Source organism: Solenopsis invicta, chromosome 16, assembly GCF_016802725.1.
Source record: "Solenopsis invicta isolate M01_SB chromosome 16, UNIL_Sinv_3.0, whole genome shotgun sequence".
Lineage (NCBI taxonomy): Eukaryota > Metazoa > Arthropoda > Insecta > Hymenoptera > Formicidae > Solenopsis > Solenopsis invicta.
The window spans coordinates 2,428,122-2,454,272 of record NC_052679.1 but is presented as its reverse complement, the minus strand read 5'-3'; the positions used below and the strand labels follow the sequence as shown (position 1 = coordinate 2,454,272).

At 41.9% G+C, this 26,151-nt stretch overlaps 1 protein-coding gene across 1 annotated transcript in view; it reads left to right on the top strand.

Annotated features, from left to right (window-relative positions):
• LOC105204055 (MAP/microtubule affinity-regulating kinase 3) overlaps positions 1–26,151 on the top strand; it is a 282,108-nt gene that overhangs the window by 50,745 nt on the left and 205,212 nt on the right. The window lies entirely within an intron of this gene.

Genomic DNA, 26,151 nt, shown 5'->3' with positions numbered 1-26,151 from the left:
CTCCGCGGCAAGAAAATAAACGCTCCTTCTGGGAACCGGCGAGTTATGACGATTTAAGTGCCCGTTTCAACGGGGTGCCGAGCGTTGCCGTCACGACGCTGGACGTCCGATCCAGAGAGTTTCGTCTATGTACTCACTTTGCTCCGAACTCCTCGCCCGCTTGCGTGTGCAGCGCTCTATACGGATGAATTTATGGCCTTTCCCATTCTTTCCCCGCTCATCGGTCAGAAGCTCCGGCTTGGAAGCGCTCGAAAGATATATCGATTTTTATGAGAGAGCTGAGGCCGTTAAGTTACTCTATCAAAAAGATGTTGGGTCTTCGAGAGTAATACTCATTAAAATTGGTGAATCGAGAAATCAGAAACCGATTCTCGCACCGGACTTTAATGCGCCATTTAAATAAATTACGATTGGAGAAGTGGCTTCTAATGGCGCATTCTATCGCGACGTCAACCAAGATATACACATGCGAGCTAGCAAATTTGCTTAATGAATTAGAACGCGCAAATCGATAGGCAAGTCGCACCCACGTGCATGCCAAATGGTGTCGGGCGATAAATTATGAAAATCCAGCGAAAGAGGAAGAGACCGCGAGTCCGCTCTAGGTGTCCGCCAACGCTTTAGTTTTACGCGACCCAGTTCGGGAACTCGATCGCCGCTGACGCAAGAACGCGAGACCCGGCGACATACGTCCGACATAATCGCCGTCGCGTCATTGATTTTCGTCGATAAGCGTAAAGTGCGTCTGTGTTTTACGTTATTTGTCGTCAGCCGTGGCAGCTGACTGACCCACGTTGTACTAGCGTCGATGAGTGAATATGTATATATGCTTGTATCTTAAATACTTCATATATAACACGTGCCTCTTTCTCGATGCGAGCTGTTGCAACGTTGTCTTTGAAACGAGATAAGGACAGGCGAGCCTCTTAAGAGCTTTAATGGCGTTCAAGTCGTCCTTCCACGAGAACACTCTGTGAGGACGCTGTTTCGGAGTTGGGTTTGTATTACAAACAGCTCGCGACGATGCGAAAGATTGAATGCTACGGAACTATAACTGCGGTAAATAATAATAAAATAGGGGAAAATTGCTAAATGCATACCACTTGAGTTAATTTTTATTGTATTTCTTATTTTGATACTGATTTGTACGCAAATAAATGTTAGAAATTTGTAGCTTGATATTTTATACTGTCACTACAGGCTTTAATCTGTCACTTTTTACAAGTCTCTTTTACAACATGCAAAAAGTAATCGTACGCGGGTCGTCTAAATCGTATCTTTAAAAGTTTAAATTTATGAATTAATTAAAAAATAAGAAATTAACTAATACCTATTTTTTTATTAACATTTTATCAAAAAAAATCAAATATTTAATAATTAAGAAATAATAGTAATAGAAAAATAAAACGAAATAAAACTTGAAATAATTTTTCTAATTGACATATTTTTTTATTTTTATGAATTTTACCATATTACTTTTCTGTTTTACATTTAATATTATTTACTGTAATAACATTTAGGAAACTTGATAGATTTGATAAAAATATCAATTTCCGTCATAATAACTGTAAATATATCTGTATACAATACATGTAAAATATTCTATAATAAACCTTCTTTTATGAAAATATAAAAATTCAGTACAAAATTGTATAATTTAATTATTATCAGTTAAATTGATCAAAAATTAATATTTGTTGCACTTGATTTTTTTAAATGTTATTAGCACGCACAAAACAACATGTAACCTGTTAAATTTTTATTTGTATTACTCATTTCTCATTTATTTCATATTTTCACAAAATATGAAATGTTACTTATATTAAGGAAAAATGTAAAATATTGATGAGGTGCAATTTAGATGACCGATACGCATTCACCAACTGTTCCCCAAATTTCGACGCCTGTTTCAACAAAATAATAGAAAATTCATTTTGCGTCATCCGTCATGTACAATGTATACCGTATTTTGAAAAGGTCATCAGAGAAGATCGTCACTCTAAATATAGAAATATATTTCGTGTACATTCGCTCTCCTGCTTATTCGTGATAAGCCATGAAAGATTAACGATGGTGATTTAATGTCATCCAGATACTTCTGTTACTTACGTAGAGTCACCTAATTCCAAATTCTAAATCGTCTTTTAGATTACGCTCTCCGCGATAGCATGATTTATAACGCTTAACGTTAATCAATGTCGGTGTGTAAGCGGTCAACCAACACGTCGGCAACCACGCGCGGAGATCGGCTATCGTTAACGCGACTATGACGACGCGTCTACCGCGTAGGTTCGGTCTGCCTAATCGAATAATTTCGATCGGTACCGGAATCCGATCGGTACCGGAATCCGATCGGTACCACGGAATGAATCTGATTTATGATATCCCGTAATTAATCCAGCTCCCAGCTGAGGAAAGAAAAGGGGGAGGAAGAGAAGAAGGTGAAGGTGGTGGAGGAAGACCGTTGCGACCATCGTGTAAGGCCATCGTCCCAGGTATTCCCCAATGGGCCGCTAATGATCGTACCTACGATTAATCAACAGCGTATCGCGCGCGGTCGTACGAACCGGGCATCGTGAGCGCACCGTATGTCATCGCGCGCTCGCTCTCGCCCGCGTTTGTACGGCAGCCAACTTGGAAGTCGAAACGAGCGCGCGCCGCGCGGAAACGCCGCTACTAATTCCCCCGAGAACCCCGGCGATACAGGCCGGATTTATGGTCGAGCTCGTACCGGGAATTTTCGGGCCGCCGCCGGGACGATGGCGCGGTGGCGGCGCGAGGAAGAAGACTCCTTCGCCGTAGACGCGCACCATGGCACATGTAAATTTATACGGCAAGAGAATACGAGTTCGACGATAGAGAAATCACCGGCGTGTAATGGGCGCTTTAGCTTGATCGGTTCATCCGGCCACCTCGACGAAACTTGCTCGTGTTCGATGTATGAGGAAGAATATAATAGATTTCTGAGGCACGCTGTGTGGTATACTGGAGGTTTCTTCCTGACGTTCGTGATTTCATCAAAGAAAGGAAAGAACGAGGGCGCAGATTGCTTCATGCGATTGTATATTAATAGCTTGTTCTGTACGATTCGTATCTCGCTGGATCTAAAGATCCATATATTTGCAGATCGTTAGAGATCCGTAGATTGTCAGATCCGTACGTTTACAGACAGCGGTGGATTGCCAGGTCTATAAATCAATTGATTCATAGATCCTCGAGTCTGGCTCTCCCTCTCCCCCCCACCCTCTCTCTCTCTCTTTCATCATATTACGCGTAAGGACAATGATCTCAGAAATCAAACCCACAATACATATTCTCGCTTCGCCTCTTCGATTTCTTTCAATCCTATTTATATGCAAATTACGGAGAGAAATATAAATTAAAATAGCGTGATAAAAGCAAATGAAAACAGAACGTTATCAATCATGCGTGACGTACACATTGTAGAATTTTTTCAATTTCGCCGAATCTCGGATTCTTGCCTTCCGAGAACCTTAAACTTGTTGTTGTTCCTCTTAATTATCCGGTTCGCGTCGAGCGACAAATAATGCGTATATTTCGTGCGGGGGTATATTTCTCGCGTTATTGTATATATCGTGACGCTTGTTACGACAGGCCTGTCTTAAAAGTAAAATAAGCTTTTCATGTTGAGCGCGAGTGCGAGTGACTTTAACGGCACGAGGTGACTGATGTCGCGTTTCTCGGAAGGTCCATTGACACCGTCCCGTCATTAAGTAGACGGACGACAAAACAATTTAGCGTTAATTAATGTTGCGCCGGCGGGCCCTTGTTCAGTGCAGCGCAGTCCATCGCCTCGGAAAATGTTAATACAGCCGGTGTGTGTGTGTGTGTGGTACCCGGCTTTACGGGCATGGCACTGCCTTGCTTTTGGTGTTCTCTACGCTAAAGCGTAGTAAATGTGTTAAGCCAGTTGCGCAAAAGTTCTCCTTGTTAGCTATTGCATTACGAACTATAGCATTGCAAACAGCTTGTCAAAGACGCAGATATTATTGCGTAAGAAAAGAAGTATTAAAATTTCCGAAAAAAAGAAACTCGTATAAACTGATGTCGCGGTATACGTAAGTAGCGCTAACTTTTTTTATTTCCATAAATATTTTATATTAAAAACTTACATTAAAAACGTTAAACACGTATACGATATTAATATTAATAGAGAGCGATCTGTAAATTTACGGAACTCTAGCTGCACGTTTTCTTCCCGACTCGTTCCTTTTTTTTTTTTTTTTCGTATTGCGGAGTCAAACGGATTTTAAAGAGTCGCCGACAGATGCCCGGGTTTCAAGAGGATCCCGACCGAAGGAGGCAGACGTGCACGAGGAGGAGAGCGGATCTCGGAGCCGACCGGTCGACGCGGTGCGGCACGAGGAGCGGATCGTCGGCTGGCCGGCGAGGCAGGTTCGCACGACCTTAGCGTTTCAGTGTTTGCCCACAAATCGACAAGAACTGGTCGGTGCAGGTTTTTCTGGGCGGTAACGAACCAACTGCAGTAGGTCGGCCGCAGTAGGGATCGCGGTGGAGAGATGGCGAAGGCGCTCTCGAGTGCAGAGTGCCGGGAGGTGGCCTTGCCCTTCGGACACAAGGCTAGAGTTCATGAGCGGTCTCCACTCGGTGCGCATCGAACGATACACCCGATACGCATTAACTCCGCCGTGGTCTTCGCGATAAGACCCATTCTCGATTATTGCACGGCGGCCCGAGGGGAATCCGGAAATTCGTGGCTCTGGGAACTCTCTCGCGTTCAACATCTTCTGGATTCCAGTACCTAGAAATTATTAAGTCCAGGGATCCGCCTAAGCGTTAACTAACCAGCCTTGAGGTTTATCCTAGGTATAATAACGGTATTCTGGAAGATCATAGAGTTTCCAGATGAACAACTCATTTACCCAAAAATTTTTATAAACTCTTTAAACATTTTATGATCTTACAGTTGAAAAAGTTGATACACTGAGAAAAAAAATGGTTGTAATTGCCATGAATTAACTATAATTCATGGTCATTTTCGCTGCCAGCTACATATTTATCGTTGTTTTAACTATGCAAATTATAGCTATTAGTTATTATTACTACATAAGTAGTAAGCAAATATTTAAAAAAACAGTCATATTCTCTATAATTATAAGTTTTATATAGTAAATTGCATTTACTATATAAAAAATTTAGTTTATTTTTGGTTGGAGAATTTATATATATCGTTAAAGACTTTTATATAAAGTTTTTAAATCTTCAACAAGATTTTGCTCGGCTTTGACCTTTTTTGCTTTGTTATTTTGCGTAAGCACATATTTATTTTCAATTTATTTTATTTTTAACATTTATATCTTGATACTTTATTATATTAATGTTTGAAATTATCATAACTTATAGCAAAACTTTTCATAGTTTATACAACTATAAATATAAGATTACCATGCAATGATAGTCCGTTCATGTAGTTTTAAAAATTATTGAATTAAACAACTCAACATTTTTCAAAGTTTCAAGAATCATGAGCATTCACGAATTTACAAAGTTTTAAGTATCATAAGCTCCGAAAGAATATCTTAGAAAGATATCTTAGATTTCTAAAGATTTACGAGCGGATTTGACGAGAAAATATTGACGACCGTCGAACAAACAAATTCAAGATACATTCATGTCTCTACACTATAGTTTCTCGACATTTTGAAGAAGTTTCAGAGTCCGCGGCTCAGCAGACTCGAGCGGATCAACGCGTCCGAAGTTTCAAGGACTCGGGGAAGGATCTAAAGATCCCAAAGCCAGTCTCTACTTCGCGGATCGCGGCCGAAACTCGCTTCACCTATCAGCTCGCGCCGGGTATAAGCGCCGTGCGCGATCCTGTTCGAACTTGAAGATCCTTCAGCGCGATTTCTTCGTCCGCGCACTCGACGCGGTGGCCGTACTCGTTATAGCCGCATCGGCCCTGATCCGCCTGCGAGAGAGTTCCGTACCGTCTGCGGCGGCATGCGGCGGCAGCGGCGGCATGCGGCACACCGTCGCTCGGTCGCTCGTTGCATCGGCGCGGCGGCAGCGCAGCGGTGAGAACGGCTCCGGTCCGCGCGCCGGAGGTCGTCGCATCGGTAGTTAGCAGGTCTGCCGTTTGTACAAACAGCCTCGACGCTGACTCGTGTGAGTCATCTCTCTCTTTCAGAGGCTGCTGCGTGTACTTTCGATTGCCGTCGGAGTGCCTCCGGCGGGCGCGACGCCTCATTCGTCGCCGTCGTCGCCGTCGTCGTGGCCCGCGGGTCGATAAACTTCGTTATCGCTCGCTCGTAATTCGTTCACCCGCAATTTAAAGGTGCAGTTCAACGCACATGCGGTATCGCGTAGAAATATCGCGTAGAGTTTTATCGAGCAACATTCTTATTAAAATAAACAACTAGAATAAATAAAAGAGACGCGATATGAAATCGCAAGACAATTATAATAATTAAATTTTGTTCAGTAATTAATAACGTACTAATTTCCCGAGCAGCGATTACCGCGTAGTAACAGTAATACGTTACAAATACGTTCGTATTCTCAGCAATTGATAAGACAAGTAATAATTGATAAGACAGGTAATTCCCACAAACTTTTATCGAATTATCCAACAAGTTACGACTCTGTAGAAACAATTACAATTTAGGTAACAATTATCAATTGCGTTAATGGAACGATCGTAAATGCCGTTTGGCGCAAGAGAGAAACAAAAATTCGAGTCGCAACTTTCACCAGCGATACACGATTGTACTTCGCGAGAGGAGTCGCACCGGCGCGGCGGCGACGCCGTAAAACACTTCGGACTTGTTGACAAATTCGCGCTCGCAGCGGTCGTCGGCCGAACGGCTCGTTCGACCGAGAATATGAGTCACGATGAGTGAAGGCACGGCCGAGTTCCACGACCGAACATGCGGCGTATTTACGCGCGACACTCTCGCCCGCGCTATTATCATCCCGTTGAATATTCTGCTCCTCACCTCGTCGCTTACTTTCATTCAAATTGGCACGGAAGGATCGTACGAGGTCGCTCGCATAAAATCAGCATAAGTCGGCCGCGACGGCGCCGCGGCCCGCGCGCGGAGAATGCTCGCCGACTGCGATTGCGTCGTGCCGATGAAATCGCGATACGTGATTATCAGCGTGTAATTGTCGGGTAATTTTATTACGTCTATGCACGCGTGCGAAAGAATCGACGGCTAATTTTTGCTGTCTCGAGAGAATAACCTCGCCGATATTTGGAAAATATTTGCACAAACGCGCGCCGACAGAGGAGATTCTCTCGCCGATTAATATAAATAATCGCTGTATCCCGAGTTTCGCGCGTATATCGTTCCAGACTATCGTCGCGTGATCAATCCGCAGAACAAAAATAAAATTTAATTAGCCCATCTAATAAATTCCTAAAACCATCGGGAATGCCCGCAAAATTATACCAATGGCTAATTCAGCCTTGGTCATTTGAGATGCGGCGATGCAAATTTGAGATCGTTACTGTGAACCGAGTTTTTTTTTTCGCCCGCGATATTTCCTCAAGTGTGCCCATAACTGTCTAGAGCCCACGGCCATATTATTTACTCTACGTCGGCCGTGCGCGATATGCAAGGTGGAACTGTTTGCGATCTCGTTGCGAGTAGTATCGCGTCACCGCTAAATGCACTCGATGCGCCATTTGATCGGACGTAAGATGTTATTATAGACTGAGAAATTTGCATTCTGGAACACGTTACGCTGATGTACAAGCGCTTCCTTTCTCAAAATAAAAGAATATGAATAAGAAATCAACTTTGGCTAACTCTATCCTGCTCCATCTAGCTCTTATTCTTACTTTTGTATTTTTAATTAGATTGTGTCTGACTTTTAGTTTTCCTCAAAAGTTAATTGCACTGTAACTTACAAAAACGTATACATATATACAGAGAGAAAAAAAATGGTTGCAATAATTTAACTATAATTCACAGTGAATTTCGATGCGACTATATATTATATTTATAGCTTTTTAACTAAATAAATTATAATTTTTAGTTATTATTACTACGTAGATAGTGAGCGAATGTCAAAGAATAATTATATTCACTGTAATTGTGATTGCATTTGCCACATAGAAACGTTTGTTTTATTTTTACTTATTTTTACAATTTCTTAATATTTTATTGTTATAACATGTGAAATCGTCATAATTTAGTGAAATTTTTTCATGATTGGTAGAACTATAAAGTTATAATTATTAAAGCTATTATTATTAGTGTTATAGCAGTAATAATCAGTTATTTACTATGCAATTATAACTATAAATATATCGCTACTTTTTTCTCGGTGTGCATGTAAAAAAAACGATTTTGCTGAAATATCTAAAAATTCAGCTGAATATATTTGAAGAGAAATTTGTTGAAATAAAAATAATTACAAAGAACGTTTAAGCATGATGAGCAATGCTACAAACAGTTTTGATGTTCCAGTAATCAGCTTGAGTGTCCTACATAAATATTTTGATGGTCTAGCAAAATTATTTTCATTTTTCTATCCAGCTAAATTTTTTAACGCTTGGAAGAAAACCGTTCTTTCAGTGTACGATGTATAAGTATGTGTACGTTCGCAACATGTTGAGCTCTGAACCATGAGTTCGCTAAGCTCAAATGACTGCGTGGATCAGTCATCCCTGCGGGAATGAACGTTTCCTAGCGTCTTCAAAGTAGGCTTTATCATCTACCAGAGCGAGCGGGTACAAACGTCGCTATCTCGACGTTAATGACAACGCGCCAGGCACTCCACTGCTCGATTTGAGATCAGATCAGCTGGCTGAAGTGACCGGCAAGCGCACCTCGAGGCTTTATCGCCACGCCGCGTTAAAAATGTCGGTTGCAGACGAGACATAATAAAATATGGAGGACAAGGTAGAGATATATGGGATAAAAATTTTAAGAGATCTCAAATGGACCCGACCCTGGGGTCAGAAAAATATAAAAATATAAAAATATTGGATACGCGACAGACGCGGCCAGCTTAATTCACTTTTATGTATTATATCGTTTACCATATAATTTATTTCTTCGTGTATTATTATCTTTTCGTATTATTAAATTCTCATAAACCGTGAAACACGAGGTTTCTTGTAGCCGTTACCTTATTACAGACTAGTGCTGTATTTTAATGCCGTTGGATAATTCGTTAAAGTCGACCATTAACTTTTATTACATCTCGGCGCTTTATTCTTTATTTCTTATTCATTATGTATTTTATTTTACGATTCGTCTCATCTCGACCCCGATTTGAACTGTGCAGATTACGCGTCCTCCTTAGCGGCCGAGGTGTCGCGACCACCCGTGAGTAATCGTCGGTGCCTCCGATTTTCTTGTTTAATCAATGACGTGAATCCGCGGTTTAGGAACAAAGAGGAAAAACGGTGTCACCGTTGCGCGTGATTAATCGGATAAATAGCGTTCGATGCGGTCGGTGAACCTGCGAGGAAGGCGTCACGATCTCATGCGAAAGTTAAAACTGTATGCTTTCTTTACAGGTTTCTTATCTCGCGCGACGCCAGTTTCCTCCTGAATATACAAAGAGGTGTCTTTAACCCTTTCAGTATCGAGTCTTTATTTCTTAAGAGAAAAGTTCGAATGTGTGCTCAATGAGCCGTTTCCAACTGACGCATAGGCTGCGCACTCGGCAGCACATACATTTACATTTCTGACAATTACCATTTTTATTTTATTATGTTTAACAAATCTAATAAAATATAATTAAACAATGCTTTTCTCTAAATTAAATTTTCTATTAATTTCCTATGAAAAACGTTAGTGTTCTTCCCAGATGCGGCGAGAGTTATATAACGCTCGCGCGCACACGTGCGTTTCCGCGCGATCTTTCCAAGTTCATTCAACGCTTGTCCTCGACGTAGAAACGTAGAAACGTAGAAACGACGTCAACGTCTGTTGCGTTCCGATACAATTGTGGATTATTTGCACTCCCGGCCGGTCGGCGGCGTGGCATTGCACCGAACACGCAGACGTTTGCCCCGCGGCACGAGGTCAGACGCGGTGACGCGAGGTGCGAATTTATCCTGCAGATTCTCCTCCTCTCTCTCTCTCCATCCTGCGGACTCGTGTCGCCGTCTTTTTCTCAACGAACGATCACGAGCATCCGATCGCTGCCCCTTCTCTCCCACGCCTGCGACGACGCGAGTCCGTCCCCTCGATCGACCTCCGGTTTGCTCACGTCGAGCTGCAATGTCGAGCTGAACGATGAACCCAAACCGGAGGAGAGAGGCTGAAGGGATAAATCGAAAATGACACGGAAAAGGATCCCCGTATTCGTAAGGAGGAAACACATCACGTGCACCTGAGCGTGGGAGACGAAGCGATTGGCGTAAAAACGGAAAACGAACTTGACGAAACTTATCTCGAGGACGAAGATTTCTTTCTTCTTATTTCATCAAAATACGTTAAAAAAAATTTTCTAAACCAGTTTTCGAATCCTCGAGATAATCCTTTTACTACGTATTAAAATAAAAAGAAAATAAAAGCCTGTCTCCGAAGCTTTTCGAGAAATTTCTTCCCAAGCAATCTCGTGTATGTTACTCGTGTCAAAAAGTTTAACGAACTTTCAGCTTATTCCTGTCTTGCGCCAGACCGTTTAACTCCAGTTACGAATATCACGGCGACCGCGTAACTCCGCTTCGCTCCGTTGACGGCAAGAAACTTCGACCACTAGCGCGGTTAATTAACGCTCTCCCGTTAATGGAGCTCCGATCGGCATATCCATTTAATTACCCTCGCGCTGTCCCGCTGTCTCTGTAGGAGTTCGTAATTCCCGGTAAGTGTCTACCTTCCGTCTGCATCGCATTATCCATCGTACCCATCCTGACGCGATTGAGAGCGACAACTCGCGTAAATCTCTCGCAGACGCAGGTTTCGCCGATCAATTTGCGGTAGACAAGGGCGAAGGATACATTCACCAGCCGCTTGAGATCGTGAATTTTCAATTAGACCATGTGGAACATGTATTTAAATGCACGGGCAGTGCATCGTACTTCAATCGTACTACGTATACATTCGAATAGGCTAATCTTATCGCAGAACAACTTTGCAAAAATTTACATAGAATAAACTAATATGTCCCTATATTCTTCCATAAATATTTATTATTATTATTGATCTTAAATAAACTTTTTATATTATTAAAATTTAATTTTGTATTCTTTAAAGTCCTTATAAATATTTATATGGATAGGTTATATAAAACATAAAAATTTACATTTAAAACATTAAAAAAAATTACACAAATACACTGAGAGAATAATTTTTTAGATGAAAAAAATACATTTTTTTAAACCCATACATTTTAATACAAGCATTTGTTCTGTTTGGATAAATATATTTACTTTTAAGTAAATAGACATATTACCTCAAGTACATAATTTTGTATTTTTACATTTTTTTACATTTAAACAAATAATTTACGTATAAATTAATACACAAATATTTCAATTAAGAAATTTTTGACTTGACTGCAAGTAAATAAGTTATTGAAATCCACAAAGTAAATAATTTTTTGTCTTAATTAAAATTTTGTTCTTGTTAGATTACTTTTCTCTCAGTGTAGGTTAGACTTTATATTTTGATGATGTACTTGAAATTTTTTTTCAGAAATATCATGTATTTATTATGATAATATTTTTTTTTATTAGATTATTTTACAAGGACCATAACCTCATAAAAATTTAATAATCTTGATTTTGCATCGCTACGTGTTCGATTACTGAAACGCATATCTTTAATTTAACCTAATTTAATATACAATCAAAGCAAGTTATACAAGTGGCGTACTCCACGAATCTGTGTCGTCCGCATTGTGCATTCGTCATCCTAGAAACTGTTGTGCGACTCTTACGCAACGCAACGCGCGTGGTTCGTAAGTCAGGCTCCGGGGTCCGGCACGGTCGCCACGGGTTGCGTATCCGGTCGCACGCACGCGTGTACACGTGTCCCGCTAAAATCGGCTTATCGGCCGCGGCGTGACTCGTCAAGCGAGCAAGCGAGCGAGCGAGCGAGCGAGCGAGCGTACACGAGCGACGAGCGCGGACTTAAGCCGGTCAGCGCCGCGCCGCGCCAGTGATCGACGATCGACGCGCGGCTGGCCGCTTTCGTTTATAGCGCATTAAGCTGTTACGCTCTATTACGGGACAGGAGGAAATAAGTAGTAAAAAAGGGATAAAAATATGAATATTGACCAATCACGCGCGCCGTGCATACGCGCCCGGGGGAGTACCCCCTGGAATTGCTCAATTTACTCGTTTCCTTATTTCTACTTCTTGTGCCCTTCCATCCACTCAGTAATGGCTATTACGGCCACGTAGCCGCCGCGATGCGTTCTCTCTTTCTCTCTCATGCGAGAACCGTCCTCTCGCGATTCTCTCTTTGCGTCTTTCATCCGACGGAATTGAGATCGAGTTAAGGACGCGTCGTCTTCCACGAGATAACGTCTTCGACGAACGTCCTCGACATTTTCCGCGATCGTGAAAACTTCTCACGGTCTCTGCGTTGGTTGCTAATTAACTTAAATTATAATATTGGAGGAGCAACCGCTTCGCGGTTGATACTTTTCAGATTTATACCCGCGATATTAATAATCATAATGCACTTAATTAGAGCGCTGTAACTTTCTTCCTAAATGATTAGTTTTTATCGATTAGAATTCCTAATGAGAACGGTCGACCTTATTTGAGTATTTGCTTCTGGTACTGTACAAAAATTGAAAAATATCCGAGACCAAAGTATTTCTCGAATATCGAGATAGCGCACAATCGGTTGTTTCCTTCGTGTATATTCTTCCAATTTGCATTCTACGTTTTCCATTTGTAAGCGAATGCGGCGGCGGCGGCGGCGGCGAAGCCGTAAAAAGCGGACTGTAAAACACCAAGTGAAAAGCTGCGAAGTCGCTCCGTGAAATAAGGCACCTCGTTCCGCAGGCGTCACGTTTTATCAACAAACGTCGAGCAGTCGGCGCCGAATGGCATGAAAGACGAGAACGAGCCAGTTTTCCGAGCTTCGTGGACGTCTCGGCCTCAGGTGCCGGTGCGAGGTAACGGTACACGAAACTACAATAAAACGAGTCTAGGATGTCGTAAATTCGGTCGCAGCTCCCTCGTGAAAGAATTATCACGAATCACGAGCCATTCTGTCGGACTGACGCGACGCGGTGCGACGCGGCGCGGCGGACAAACTCCGGGGCGCGCGCGTTTTGTTCGTCGAGTCGTAGAGCGGGTTTCAGTGTCGGAGGATTTGAAGCGGCACCTTTTACAAGCGCGTCCGGTAATTAGCAGGGATTCGATTAGCAGGCCCGCCGGTGTTGGTAGTGCTTCAACGCGCGCGCGTCTCTAATGCTTGTTCGCAGTGAACTCTCGTGAGTGCGCGCTGTGCGTACGTCTCTTTCTCTCTCTTCCTCTCTGTTTCTCTCTTTCTCACTCTCCATGTCTCTCGGAAAGGGGACAGGCAGAGAAAGAAAACGTCTAATTAATGGCCGACCCAGTCCTAGTCCGGAGCGTTACGGGATTATGACCAAGTGCCGTAATTGCTTGGGCAAAAGGGTGACTAATAGCCCGCACGACATGTATGTGGGCACACACGTTCACGCGCGACTTACGCACGTGTCGATAAACCGGAGTCGCGTATATACTGTTAACTAATGCAATTAACGTTTCGCGATTAACAAAAGTGAAAAGATAACGCGGAAATACTTCCGGCGGCGCGACCGATAGAACCTCTCGCTCACGTTTCCATCGTATGTGCTCTAATTTCTAATAGGGACCCGCTGATACACGTGCAATTATCTTGATCAGTAATACTGACGGTATGCATCAATATTTTTGCAACCCGAGATTATTTCTGCGATTATGTCATCCACAACTGTGGAACTATGCTGATGCAAACACAGTAGCGTCTTCCTCTTCACATAATCAGTACTGTCAATATCCCTCCAACACGATCAATACTATTGTCAGTATTTGTTAGTACTGATAGTATTATTGACCGTAAGATCCTTATAACAGGTAATGTACATAAAACTGAGCTGAACTATTGTCAATATTGATCATTTAAGTTTGTAAAAATATCGATGCATGTCACTATTATTGATTCAATATTGCATCAGTGTTATTGAAGATCCGTATAAAGGAAGTAATCCAGTATCAGAAAAACGCGATCAAGTACACGCGTTACGTGACTTAAATAAATTAATTTATATTCCCACAGAATATTTTTGAAAATATATTTAGTCTATGTTTATTCCAATGTTCATGAAATGATAAAAAGAAACGAATGGGGTTCGTGTATATCTGGAGCAGCAGATGCAATTTGACAGCTAACGTAAGAAAGACTCGTCGTCGTCGTCGAATCTCGATGATTCAATAATGCGCTTTTGACGATCGCACAATTTTCGTATCAATGCACACCACTCGACAAGTGTTAATGTCTTTTTGCGACGGGAGAATGCGAAAGGAAGCTCTTTCTCATTGGTAAGTAAGACGGATCGCTTCTCGCCACTTCCGTTGATTACGTGCAAATATCGATAATTGTGAGAGCGGCGTGGCGTGGCGTCGAGAAAACGAAAGGGGAGAAACTCGACGCCGCCCGGGTCGATGCCGCCCGAATCTCCAAGATCCGAATGATTTGCGGGTGCCCCGAAACGTGAAAGACCAAACCGAGGGGTCGAGACCGCATTCTGCGTTCAAACTTCCCCAGAGTGGAAGCGAGACGCACACGTACTCGCGCACGAGGGGGGTAGGTGGGCTCTTGCCAAATCTCTCCTAAGTAAACAGCCGCGCGCGGCAGGTTAGATTTGTTTTCCAGATTAATGCACGGTTAACTGGTCGGCCCCCGCTTTCCGCTCGTCGCTCCGCTCTTGTAACTCGCCCGCGACCGCTCTTGCACCGCTCCTAACTAAACTATAATTCTTGCCCGTATCTCTCGTCGTAGGAGCGTTTAATTAATACGGTCTAGTGGCGCGGGGCTATTTCCACGAAATCTCGTAATCTATAGCGTACTTTCGTGTCGCGAGCGTAATAACGTTTTAAGCGTATCGTCCCACCTCGTACAATCTTGTTAGTAGTCGACCGGCAGTAATTTGCCCGCGTGCGAGCAAACGACACGCTACACGGTCAGCCAGCAGCGATACGCTTTTCGCGAAACACGAGAGAGGGAAAAAGACAGAGAGAGAGAGAAAGATCGCCTTGCTCCCTTTCCCCCCTTCATCGTGAGTCGAATTAAAATCGCGATGCTCTCGTTCCGGCCCCCGAGCGAAATCGCGTAAGACTAGAAGCACTCTCCGAGAGCTCACTTAACATAAATTATCCAACGTTCTGGGAAAATTGACTGATGATATTCGCTATGCTTACATACCGGTTTAAAGTTAATTTATATATCGGCCGAACGGTAAACGCTTTATGATGGTTGAGAAGGAAGTGCTGCGGAAAATGGTCGGAGCTGTCCGGACCTTCAACATGGTTGAGAATTGAAGAGGGAGATCTCAACATGTTACAGCAATAATTTAGAGAAACTATTATCATCAATTTAGTAGATTTGATGTAACAAAAACACGAAATAATTCTCTCGATTTTAATTCACTATAGCAGCTTAATTGCCAGCTGGCACTATCATGCTTCAGCTTTCTGTAATTTAAAGAGAGAAAGGACCGCGTTCCGTATCAAATTTATCAACTTGTAATTCGTGTTATTTGAGGTCTCACATTTGGCTCCTAATGAACGTTAACTGTAAAGCACTGTTTCTACTAAATAGCCCAAACCGACTGAAAGTGACAAACGACTCTACGACATTAACTTGTTTCTATTGTCTTGAAGGAGCGACACCCATGAGCGTCCCAAATTTTGTGATGTCACGAGCATTGAACATAACCGCTTCGTTGCTGCCGCGGGTCTAATAAATCTGTGGGAAAACGGCGGGTATGGTTAGAGCGTTGTGCCGTGAGCAGACGCCATGGCGAAGACGGCAGACGATGTTGTTCTCGCAGGCCGGAGCAAGAGAGCACGGTCGTGGTCGTCGCGATGGAGGTGGCGGCGGCGTGATGGTAGCATTGGAGGCGGGGAGGTGGAGACGAGAAGCGATACACAACGCCGCTGGAGGTTAATGCCGCGATCCGGTTCAGGGGGCAGCTTCGGTGTGCCTGCTTGAAAACAAGACCTTCCTGCTCGCCTGCTTACTCGTCTGCCAGCCGACCATCCGCGACTCCGTTACTACGTTTTCGGATCTATCCCTGCACCTTGCCCGCTAATAAGGGTCAAGCAAAATCAGATGACGTACTCGTTTCAAGTACAAAAGATATAAAAAAAGAGGAACCAGAAATAATACGCACAGGTTAAATAAGTGAATTAAAAAAAAAGAATGAGAAGCTGGATCACTGATTTCGATTTTGCGAAGAAATTGTATTCTCAACTTAACACCTATCCTGTTATTTTAATAATATTATAGTTTTTTTTTAAGTAGGCACCAAAAGGTTTTTTCAATTTCAGAAGAAATTCTTCTAAAGGATTGATTAGTAGCATATTCTTAATTTTTATAAGGATTTATAATTGAGACGAGATTTTTTTTAGGATTTACTCTAGGACTGATTTTCCACAAATATAAAAGAAAATAAAAAGAAATTTTAAAATATTGAATTTTATTAAAATATATGTCATCCACTGTTTTTTGCCAAACGTGAAGATTAAACATAAAAGTAATCCAATAAAAATTATAAAATACTGAACTTTGAAACACATGTTGTCTAAAGCTAGCTATTTGAGCTATTTTTTTCTTGCCGTCTCATTCATAATTGAAATATGATGTTTAAGACTTTGAAGCATCAAACACCATCTACTAGCTAAATTATAACGATATAATTTGTTGCAAATACCAATTAAAACATAGTCTTCGTAGAATTTCCAAAAGTTTGTTAGAATTTATATTAAATAGTTTCAAAAAATATTCTAGAATAGAAGAGTATATTCTCATGAATTAAGAATATATTTTCTTATTTTGAGAATATAATTTCTTGGAATTTTGACGAATTTTGCTCTGCAAGAATAACTCGTGCTCTTGTGTGAATATTCGTCATGCACTGTTAGTCGTACTTATTAAAACTGTAAACGATAACATCTCACAAAAGGTGTTTCAGTAATCCCCAATCGTGACTTTCTTTTCTTCCACGTTCGTTTATCGAGGAGGATCGAAAAAGACGGAAGCGCGTACGCAGCTGTTGTTTATAATTTTTGAAAGCTGCCATGTTTGGCGTCTCGGTCTCGTCGTGGAAGTTGCTCGGCTAATAGGGAAAATTGTTGATCGCCGATCGCGACAGGTGCGTCAACATTGGCCGTCAAACCTTCGTCGCTGGACGAAGTTACCTCGGTTCGTGGTTTGCCGCCGTCAAGGCCTCTTAAAGATGGTTTTCGTCCTCGAGTTTATTACTCGAATACCATGCATTTATACCGTCGCTCGTCTCCCTTGGGTGTGTTCGTTGACCCGTGGAGGAGAAGCGGTCGAGTTAACGCGAAGCGAAGCGCGTGAGAGACGGACGGCGCGAGCACCGAAAGACAGTAATTGGACTAAACGCCTTTGCCCGGTGTAAAAGCACTTGAGAGTGGCTTGACTCGAGAAACTGAGAATCCGTGGGCGTGAAGATCTGACGATCCGATAATTAAGTTCGAAGATTCGAAGTTACAAAAATATTCTCGGGGGTCGCCGTAGGCGTAAGGGAATTAAAGTTGATAAAATTTATGAAAGGTTAAACCTGTCTACTTTTCTGTACGAAACGTTCCACCAAACGTATTTTCGGTCGTCGATTCTCGGACGATCTCGAGAAGTTTTGCGAAACGTTAACGCGATATAATTATATATACCGCGAGACCTTGTTTAAATCACAATGAAATAAAAGTTTAATTATTTAATTAACTTTAATTTCAGTTCCACGAGACGGTCTCGCAGGCCGCCTTGCGACGTGACGCCGCAAAATTTCATTATTACAATTCAGCTTGGAGCTCCGTTCTGAACTTTTTTTTCAGATTTAACTATTATATAACTCCATTCTCTTTCGACATTCAGGCAACTGTAGATCCTTTTTATTTTATTTTTAGTGTCTGTAGCGCTTGTGGGCGAACGTTATGTAAGGTGCAATACGTCTTGCATAAGGCTTTATAAAAAGAAAATCCTATCGATCGAGAAACACGAACGGATCTGAATGCGTCGGTCCATCGTTCATCTCGTCGACCATAGCAGTAGCGAGTGGGGGCAGCGGAAAGACGGGTTAAACGATGTCAACTCCGGTATTTAACAACATGTACGGACGGAGAGAGCCGGGCTCTTGACTCGTGTCAAGGGCCTGGGGTCTCGATCGCGGTAATGACTTTATGAGCGACATCAGTCACCATACGGCGGTATTTGCTAACGCCGATATCGCCGATCAAGGTACACTATGAGATCGAAGAGGGAGTGAAAGGAAGAAAAGAGATTACTTTTTTTTTTTTTTTTTTTTTTAATGAAAGCCATATAAAAGCCGTTTCAATTTTCCTTAAACATTTAATAAAGCGTGAATGTTAATTGTAACTTTGACGTTTCGCGAAAGCGTATCGAATAAAGAAATTTGTAATTAAAATGGAAGCCGCAATCTTGTGCCGCATTGCGCAATAAGAATATATCTCGAAATATATTTCAGCGGGATTTCATGAGAGAATAAACGCGCATGAAGATCGTGAAGAGTAGCCGGCCGAGGTAGTAAATGCAACGCGTCGTCGGTAGACTTAACCGGCTGTAATAAAGAGTAAAGTGTAAAAGGCTTAATTTAGGAGTGTGTAATTCGAGGGTTTCGGGAGCGTCGTAACTGGGTGCGTACGTACGGCCACGAGTTCCGCAGGGCAGAGTCGAAGGGCAGAGGAAAAGCTCGATTTACTTGGTACTGTATCGCCTGTTGAACTTGGACGTTTAAAATTACCCTGCTTAACGACACCGTAATTGCACGCCGGGCCCGTGGGAACAGAACGGCGGATCCCTTGGCGGTATCGCATAGGCTATTTGCGAATCTACGATTTCCACGACGGAATTCATAATGCCAGTTCGATCGTGCGGCGTAATGACCCCGCGTGAGTCGGAAATACATCGAATGATACGCTAAAGATAGCTTCCGCTTTGATCGAGAATCCCGCGGAGAAACTTGGATGCACGATGTTAGGAAGCTTCGAATTTAAATCGCAGATTTAAATACGATATAATGCGCGATATAATGTTGCGCAGCTTTTATCTCGTCAGCGGATAACCGCTATTATCAGCGTCGCTGGACATTGTGGACAATCGATTTACACTAATAAATTGTTCAAGATTCATTATTTCTAGACTGTACGAAAATAGTCTCAGTGTTAGAAATCGCGTTTTATATTATTCACATCCCGCAAAAGTAATAAAAAGAAGAATGATTATAACGACGGTGTGGCTATAAGCTGAATCCTTCATTTGCATTAATAGTTCGAGGTTATTGCCGATTTCTCTTACAGCTATGACGGTTCAATCGGTTAATTAAGAAAAAGAACGTTTAATGCTCCATAAGCGCCGTCGGAAAGAGAAACGAGATCCCAAGCGCGCCTCGAGAAACAGCCGATGTTCTTAACGCGTCGGTTTTTTATTTCCTCCTAAATCTGGTTAATAACACCTTTCCGCCTAGCGACGAACGCTACACGACTCGGCCGTGTTTCCGTCTGGTCAGCAACGCTCGAGATCTGGACGTATATTATGGAGCTGTTCGGAACGGATTCTAATCAAAATTATTCTCTGACACCATAGAAATGTATAACTGAACAATTTTGATCCGAAGTGTTTCATGAAGCGTACCGCGACCCTCTTCTTTTTTTTTTAATGCAAACTTGCATCGATCCCAAAGGCACATTCGTTCTCCCTACATATCCGCGGAACACACGGGATAAATCTTGAGGGCAGCGTCATCGGACACACAACGAAGTCGGGCATCTCGGGGGCGCGAGATGCAGCGGCGGCATAAAGACCTCCACGGCGCGGAGAGAGAGATCGCAGCATCGATTACACGCCTGGTAAGGTCAGAGACCCGCGATCTGGTTGGCAGGCCATGTGTACCGACCCCAGTCGTTCCTCTAAACAATACCACGCAACTGCGTGTGCATCTATGCATGCGAATGGTGTGCCCCGTGCGAATCGCTCTGCGAATCATCCGCGAAACGCGAGATTTTCGTTTTAACTCAAATGATTGCGTCACCGTCCCGTCGCCGCGCGCCGCGCCGCGCCGTCGAGAGCGTTTCAAACGTCCCGAGACGTTCCGGCCGCTTTCACATTTCTGTCCACACGCCACAGCTGCGCTGGAAGAGGGACGAGGGATTGCAAAATTCTCATTTCGACAAATGGTTCGCGGACCTCAATCGCACACTTCGCGTCATAATAAAACTGACAAATTGATATTTATTTCAAGGAGTGCCCTCGCGCGTTTATTTTCATAATCGCGAAACCGCCACGGCAATCCGCAGAGAAATGGATCGCGATTGAAACGAAACGCGGCAAGCGTTTCTCCTAGTACGGCTTGTCGTACGTGTCGCGTAAAAAAATTAATTGGAAAATCCGATTGGAAAATATGATTGCGCGCCGCGGTTTCGCGTGACCGCTAACACGCGTGTAAAAACAAGGGGGATCGGGGGCACGAGTTTCATGGCGGAACAGGCAACTTTGCTAACCATCGATCAGACGCAGACCGCGTTATTAGTTCTCAGGAGATTTTAAGGGGAAATAGAAGAGAGAGAGAGAGAGAGAGAGAGAGAGAGACCAGCGAGCACGACGTCGGTAGCCTCTCTACGGGGCGTATGCCCACGGTTCGTAGGGTTTTACGATCCGTGTAATCGATGCTGCGATCAGCGCGCGAGGTCTTACGTTGCACCTTCCGCGCTGCTCACAAATGGCTTCGTTGTGCCTGTTAATCCCGCTGATAAATCTTATCTTAGACAATTTTAGGGTAGATCTGGACAGCTTCAGCGAAACCCTTTATCGGTTTAGAAAGTTTCTCGCAGGGAAATTTAGTATCCGAGACTTTGGAATAAAAATATAATGTCCACTGTAAACTATCTATAAACTATCGAACTACAAAGATTATTAATAGGGTAACTCCGGTATATACGGTGCGAGAATTTACGTCGTAAAAGTCAAGAAAAATAGAGGGAGCGAAGATAATTTGCGCGCAACCACTACTTCGTTATACGCCTCATTCTATATTAATATTGTTAGATTTTCAGTTTTCTAATGTCAATATTAAAACTATCATGAATCAGTTTGTTTGAATCTATTTGTTTTGAGTAGCGCAGCGATGTATTACATCTACATAAAATGATTACTCTCTCTGTAGGGAGTGTAAAAGACTTAATGGTTATTTCATGATACGTAAGAGGGATCATAAAGGATGGAGTCTACCGAAATACAAGTGCTTAGCTCTTGTATTCTTTATTTATCTGATTGTCCCAGTCATGAGTGGCCATCTATCTCATTCGTTTTGACGTACGATCAAAATCCTAGGGTTCCTAAGAAAAATTTTCAAATAGAAAATAAATTTACTTTTTATAGTAGCAGACAGTATAAAAATTTTATTATTTATTTTATATGTTTGTACATGCAATTCATTTATCTCGGATATAGCAAATATTGGTTAATAAATTAAGTTTTTGATAGATGCGGTATATTATCGAAGTTATCGTACATATCTACTATCACATTACAGTAGAACCTCCCATATCCAAATAATTTAATATCCGAGCGTTCTACAATCCGAATGTACATAAACATATTGTGAAATTAATTTTGTTTTCTTTATGTAAAGAATTTTTTTGAATATTTGAAATCCTTTTTGTTAAAAATTCAAGTTTTTGTTTGAATAAATAAAATTTAATGAAAATGTGTATAAAAATGTGTTTATTCTATTATCCAAACGATTTTGTCTCATTATTTCGGATATGGTAAGCTAGGCTCCGCTGTATGTTTACTTCTCTGAGAGATATTTTTATGGTATTTTAAGGTATATTTTAAGGTATTTTATAAAAATATCGTTAAATTACAGAGATCGTCATCGTGTAAATCTAAAACGGAGAGATAGAATGGCAACTTGTTTTACATTTTCCTTGAATAAAAGATAAGACGTCTCTTGACTATACACCGCGGACTTCTTTTTTTCATTTCACACAACTTCCCATTGACATTAAATATTGGATGTTATGTTCTCTACCTCGCGAGTTTCTTACTTGAAGGCACGCACAATTTAAACCGACGTTGCCCGTTTAAGTATTCACGCTCTATTAACTCGAACCGTTTCATCAGCGGGATGAAGCTTTATTGATCTCAGATATCTTGCCTTCTCCACTCGCTTTTCGAGATCGAGCTACGACTTATCGCACGTCGCGTTTACCTTGATGTTTCTTGTCTCGCGTTCGTGCGCCGATCGACGGAGTACACTACACGTCCGCGTAGTCACTCGAGAGAAAGAGAGAAAGAGAGAGAGAGAGAGCGTTATCTGTTCAATACTTAGCCTAAGTAAAGCCGATTCGTTACCGAGAAGAACGGCCGGGCAGAATTTGCAAACGCGAATTGTTAGCGTTCGTTATGCGCGGCGCTATCGCGAAACCGTGGGTGTCGGTCACGCTTTAAAGTGCCTCTTTCTCCCATCGATTCGTCGCGGATGCGGCGCACGAAGGCGCATTCGAGGATGCGAAATACAAACGGCCGACCAAGGCCGGTGACTCTCTCGGTAAGGCGGGATGAGTATTACGGTGACCATAAAGCGAGGTCCTTGAGCGATACTGAAAGCCGTGAAAGAAGCTCGAAAAAGAAAGAAAGCGTACGTATGACTAACAATTATTGCTAATGGGAAAACCTCGGGGATTGTATGTTAATGCTGTCGTTTTCACTCTCGACTGCAAGCAAATCGTGGAATCTTAACGAGAGACCCCAAAGCCACTGCCACCTTTCTTTCGTGTCTGCCTGTCAAGTGCCTGTCACTCTCGCAGTCTCTCTCTCTCTCTCTCTCTCTCTCTCTCTCCAAACCTGAAAAATTCTCGTCTGGAAATTTCCGTCCCTACGTCCAGAGATATTAAATTGAGAACATCACAAGATTGGATTGAATCAACCGTAGTGGTTGCGTTGTCGGTTTATCCTCCATAAATAAACTAATTGACATTGCATGCCGAATTTACACAAAAATATGAATAAGAATTCAATTTTGTGACATGTAATGGCCCGAGCGTCTCGCGCAACACGAAATCTTCGCGGGATATTGTGCCGCGCCTATCTTGTTAACGCTAAGAAACTGGGTCAGCGATTAAACTTGATGTGCGGCACCCATGCCGCAATTCACGGTGATTTTTACGCACGCACCCGTTGTTACTGATCGACGTAGTTAGTTGACTAATAGGAGCAAAGTCTCATCCGCGACAGATTTCTTTCGATCCTCTCGTTTCACGGCTTTCTTTTAACTTTAAAATACTCGTATTCTTCCGACATTAATAATACCCTGGATGTAGATTTATCCACATAATTAAGATTTTCTACACTTAAGGAATTAAAAAAAATTTTTTTACTTTATAGATTGCAAGATGTTAGAATAATTGTGCTAACACTATTTTAATTTAAAACATCTTATTAAACATTATTTGCCAACATTTTAATAACAAAAACTGTATCAAACTTGGATTAGCACCTGGGTGAAAATTCACGCAGAGAGTAACAGTTAATCTTTATTACAATCTAATGTTCTTCCAGAAACTGAATTAGGAACTATGTGAGTTTCTGAATTTATAGGCAAGCAGTCATACAGAAAAGAGCAGCGAGAGGCGGCGTAGCTCGATATTTATTTAGGACTATAGATTTTATCGCTTACGAGGGAACGTCAGAAGTTTCATGTATCGATGTAAGGAAACATCGATGTATCTTCGAATGCATTACACAGCGCCGGTTTTCTAGCCGGGAGGGAGAAGGAGGACGCGAGTCGTGTACGTGGAACGGCCGCCGTCGAGGAAACGCGTAGGAAGATCGATAGGCAGCCTCCCCGTCAGCCGCAATACGCACGTACACGCGTGCACGCGCTTCTCAAGCTGCTCCGGCGCGGCGCTTTATCGCAGGTGCGAATACGCGAATCGACACGCGCGCGAACACGCTCTTTCGCGCTCTCTCGCGAGGCCGATTCCCGAGCCGTCGCTATTATGAGAGGTAGGTAGATGGGTTCAAAGGTCTCTAAATCATATTTTATGCAACGTTACTCACTCGATATACTACCGATAGTCGTAAATGCGGTTAGAAGCTCTGCGTTTCACGCGCCGATACGGCCCTTAAAGATGGGTTTCGCAGCCTCCTCGCGCGCGTACACGCTCGATCGCGCTTTGACGCATACATAGGGACGCGCGCGCGATGATCTCTGCGCCGCGAGAACGAAACACCGCGGTCAGATAGAGACGTTTATTGCGAAGGTTAACGCGTTGCTTACCACGAAGAAACGGCCCCGTAGCGGTACCAACTTCGTGGTAAGATTAGCGTAAAACTATAAGCAGCAACGCCTGTTTCCCTGTTATTTAAATTGTAGCATCATGCGTATCAACTGCGCATCGCGCGAAGCTCGGCGAAACTAAAGACGCTATTATTAAGAGGTCATTTTGTAATAAAAAAAATATAATGAGGCAATGCGGAGCAGCAATTCGTAAATAATAGACTCTAAAAACTTTTACGTACTTTTTTCAATTTAATTTCTTGCGTTATTTGTAAAATCGAGAATAATTACAATAACATTTAACTTAATACTTTCTGAAATATTTTGCACGGATCCTTACAACGAAAAATTCTATAATTATAGCCGCCTTAAATGCGATTTAAATGGATCGCATATTCCATTTGCGAGGAGGAAGATCGTGCGTGCGTACGATTTTTTTCATTTTTTTCCTCGAGTTTCGCGTGATCTTTGAGAATGCCTCTATCGTGATAGGTCATTGCTTAACCGCGCTTACAAGATACGATCGACGGCGGCACGTCCTACGGTGCCTCAACAATAGACGCTGAAAGTACATTCGACACCTTCGTTGTTACGTAAATCAAATCTTGTGCCCGATAATCGCGTTCACACCTATACGCGGTCGTGTTCAGAACATCCGACTCGATTCCAAAACGGGCAAATCTTTAAATCTCTCTCTTTCCCTCCATTTTAGACAAAATGTTATGAGTGAGAATGTATTTGTCTCTCTTTGCAATCGCAATCCTTCTGGCGCAGACTATTCAGATTTTAATATTCGTATTTGCGCGAAATTTATGTCTGACATACATTTTTCGGCAAGTAATAGACAAGGATAAGTAATTTTAACACACCTTTCAGTTATCTATTTCAAAACACATTATTCTTTTACTAATTTCTTTTTAATCCTGAAATGCTACTCTATATTTTTCTGATATTAATACTACTCAGGGTGACAATTTACTTACATAATTAAAAATTTATGACACTTCTTATATTCATCTGTTTGTTACAGGAGAATAACTGAACTAACATTACTTTTATGTAAAATAAATGAATTTTAATGTTTAATAATATTATTATAACTTATTAAATGCCAGGAGACGGCCTTTTCAAATATTCAATTAATAAATGATTTCGTTTATCTTTTTGAGAATAAGTCGATATTATTTAAATGACGTACAATAATTATATATCGATTTATTCTCAAAATTATGTTCTGATGAATTTTTATTTTCACTGTCACAGTCAGAAAAATTACTGAAACTTTTATAAATATTTTTCTACCCATATTAAATAATTTACTAATTTATAAAAACAAACTTACTCGTAAACAAAATATAATGTATATTGCAAAAAAATTATGAATAAAAAGTTAACACTTCACTGGACGAATATTCATCCACGTAAGTTTGAAATTACAGGTCATAAAGAACGTACTGCAGATCAGACACTGTCTAACTGCAAACACAGTAAAGAGAAGAATAGGTGAAACCACAAGCTCCTGCTTTAGCGCTGCTATTTAATACTTGAATTAATCCCTGGGTGAAAATTTACCCACAGTGGAGTTAATATCAAGAGCCATTACCATAAAAAAATTCAAGTATCACTTATACTTTGTGCTAT